Below are 3604 nucleotides of genomic sequence, written 5' to 3'. Positions count from 1 at the left end.
AGAGAGAGAGAGAGAGAGAGAGAGAGAGAGAGAGAGAATGCAGAGAGAGAATGCAGAGATAGGATGAGAAGTGAGAATGTGTTCGCATTCCCCCAGCACGCACGCTTGTGTGAAACGTAACCAATTATAGTACTGAATGACCAAGTCGCATCAATATATATTTGTCTACCTATCTATCTATCTACCTACCTATCTATCGATCTATCGATTTCTCTGCAATTGAAAAAAAAGGGGGGGTCTTGAGAGAGATATGGGGTTAGTGGGTCAGACAGGCAAGAGGTCAACATCATTTACCCCAGAATGAGGACGAATTTAGTCTAAAATGTTTTAATCCCGTTGCAATGTGGCAGAAACCTCATATTTTCAACGTATGGCACAATTTTGTCAGCAAACTAATGCCAGGGGGCTCTCGTGTCCTAGAGGTTAAGGTGTTGGCTTTCATTCAAAGGTTCCGGGTTCGAATCCGAGTAGCGACCGAAACATTTTCTTCTCTAAAATTGTCTCCTTTCACCCCCTTTCCTTTTCTCAAGCAATGTTCTGTCGTCTGCTTTCGTCTCCTCTTTCTGTCCCTCACCTCCTTAGCCCCCTCATCTGGACTTCTGACTCTTTCTGCAGCCTTTCTACTGCTGCTCCTTGACGTCTTCTTACTGTTGTCTTTCAGCCCCACCCCTGATCTTCTGGTAGGAAAGATCTACACCTAGCTTTCTCGGACAAGGGCGAAAAATCTCGGAGGGCCGTGAGCAAGCTGCTAACGTTAAAGATCCCTTGGTGGTCTAAAATCGATAAGAGTAGACTTCGGCCGCCACCCGGGCAAAATTCAAAATTTCCTACCAACTGAAAATGTTAGGTGTGTCCCGCTCGCTCATATGACCTTATGCAATTGCGAGCGCCGTAAAACACTTACTTTAAAAAAAAACCAAAAAAACAAAAAAACAACTAATGCCAGATTTATTACGGAAACAATACCTCGAAGGAGATGTATAGTTAGATTGAGGGACTGTCCTCATATTAAGACGTAAGAGAATTGCTCCCCGAAAGAGTTGAAGACCCATAATAACAGAGGCAGAAGTAGTCAGCGAAAGAGTTGTCTCGAAACCTTCAAGTGGTGTTTAAATGAAAAATGAAGAAAATGTGCTCAGCTGCAAATTTTAAAAAAAAGAAAATTACAGTTTCTTAAATCTGTGGCTTCGACTGCATGTGCTCGATAGGTATTTTGTCGAAATTCAAATTCTAAATGTTGAAAAAAAAATCAAAGAAAGATACGTGAAGAAGGTCTAATTCTTAAAAGAATGAATACGTGGTTTTGTCCCCTCTGTCCTTACACATTTTGATCTCTGAACTGAGAACTTGAACAGTTTTCCGGCAAATTACACATTACGTTTTAAAGGGACATAAGCGAAGGAATTCTTTTACTATCTGTGTTCTCTGGTGCTTGCTTCCCTTTACACAGAAAAGCTCAATTGGACAGGCATCACTCAGCACAATTAGATGGTTTGTAGGAACACAGTCTTTGGTAATTACTTTGGACTCCCTATTTTGATTTCGAAAGAGTTCCTAGACCTACAAACCAGCGTCTGTGGTGTAACAATTGGGAGCTAAACCGTCGCACGCGGAAGATGTGAGTTCGACTCCAATGGAGAAAGAATCTTTATCGTGTATTTCCTCCTGTCTGCTAGGACTTTGTATTCCTATCACCCAGGTTGGCTCAGGCAGGCGGGGTTGAAACAGCCCACCTCCTAAATGGTTTTAGCAGAGTCGATTTGGGGGCGGAAGGGGGGGGGGGCGTATAAATAATTTGTTACTTGAGCTATGGTGGTAGATTATGATTTATCCTACTTGTGAAATTGCCAATTGTTATCACTCGTTCCTTACAATGACTTTTACAAGACCCACAACAATGGAGTGAAAACGAATTGGAAAGAGTGGAGGGTGGAGGGGGGGGTCGTGATAATTATTTTGATTTGATCACAGACAAAATGATCTTAGAAGGACATAGAAGAGCTTCTCCGTAAAACGTTTGTACTATTATTTTAAAGAATACAGAATTGGCATATTGGTTGGCTCTTAAAAACGTCACCTACCTACCCTGCCTTTATAGACCGTTGTCTGTCCTGTGATAGGGCTTTCGCAGTTGGATGTAAACGACATAAGTTCGATTCCAGAATGGCAAAGCCCCATTTTATCGGGTTCTTTGTCTTTCTGCTGAGATATTGTATTCAAAACAGCTCAGGTTGGCCCTGACAGGTTGGCTTGAAGTAGATCGCCCGCCTTAATTATCTTAATTGTGTCGGGGCGGGAAAGGGGGGGGGGGGAGCGAAGTGAAGCACATGCAACCTATCAATTATACACGCTTGAATAGCCATGCTGAGCAGAGATTTAGTTAACGTATTCATCAGAGCATGTATCTTCATAACTTAATCTGGTGTATGCAACTGAACGAAAGTAGGTGCGTTACGGCAAACCAGGCTGAGGCTAATTGGCAATCTTCTAAGAATCTTGTTTGGCGGCCAAGTTGTTGGAAGTTGGCCTACTGCTCATGGACTTACTTTTCTGGTGTAATGCATTTTATTGTGGGTTTCCTCTGTATTAAAAAAAACAACAACTCGACTTTGAATGATATCGCCCGGCTCAATATCACTGGTTCGATTGGGTTGGTATAATAATTATGGTATGGGTTAACGTGCCTTCAACTCTATAAGATAACATGAGAGGAGGAAGCTTCAAAATGTCCTTCTCCGATAGTACTTAGACACATGAGTTGAAAACGAGATCTCGCTTTTTCAAAATATAACTTTAGTATTGTGTTGAAATGGGCATCTAATACATGTATATTATTATAAATGAAATCTGAGCCGAGCTTTTCAACGAATTAAATACATTGGGAAAGTAAGTCTATTTCAGAAAACATTAACAACTTTTTATTCTTTTTTTCTTTAAAAAACCAAACAGCACGTTCAAAGTAGTGGATATCTACATTACTGTGTCTACTACAAGGTTCTCTTTCGAAATACACATGGATAGCAATGCACCACTGTCTATGCGTATAAATACAGATTCAAAATCATCCAGTGAGTAAATAAAAAATTTGCAACATATCTTTCACAATCTGTCTTTCGAGGGCAGGGAAGAAAACTTGTGTATTGTGACGTTCAATATTTTTAAAACTGGGAATTACATACTCGTACATCACAAGGCATACCCTGCATCAAATTATGGTAAGAGAGTACCTCTTCTGTTAATAACCGAAAAACGTTGGAGTGGAAATGTGTCGTAAAGAAAATGCAGGGTGTGAGTGGATCTGGTTTTTCTTTTGTTATTTGTTTGCATTTTTATCTTCGTCTCTTGATACGTTGTGTATGTTTTTCAGACACAATAGTTTTCTTCCCTGCCCATACTTTTTCCATCTCGTTCTCATACGTTCCGTATTTCAGTCAGCGTGTCGCATCTCTGTTTGTCTGTCTGTCTGTCTGTCTGTCTGTCTGTCTGTCTGGCTGGCTGGCTGGCTGGTTGGCGGCTGCTTGTTTGTTTGTCGGTCCACTACTCACTCACTCACTCTCTCACTCACTCACACTCTCTCACTCACTCACTCACTCACACACACACA

General features: G+C 41.2%; 1 protein-coding gene across 1 annotated transcript in view; it reads right to left on the bottom strand.

The window, feature by feature from the left end:
* LOC101850079 overlaps positions 1-3604 on the bottom strand; it is a gene marked incomplete at its 5' end in the record, with an annotated part of 10747 nt that overhangs the window by 586 nt on the left and 6557 nt on the right.

Source organism: Aplysia californica, unplaced genomic scaffold (assembly GCF_000002075.1).
Source record: "Aplysia californica isolate F4 #8 unplaced genomic scaffold, AplCal3.0 scaffold00142, whole genome shotgun sequence".
Classification (NCBI taxonomy): Eukaryota; Metazoa; Mollusca; class Gastropoda; order Aplysiida; family Aplysiidae; genus Aplysia; species Aplysia californica.
The sequence above is the reverse complement of the archived record's forward strand: the minus strand, read 5'-3'. Positions and strand labels throughout refer to the sequence as shown.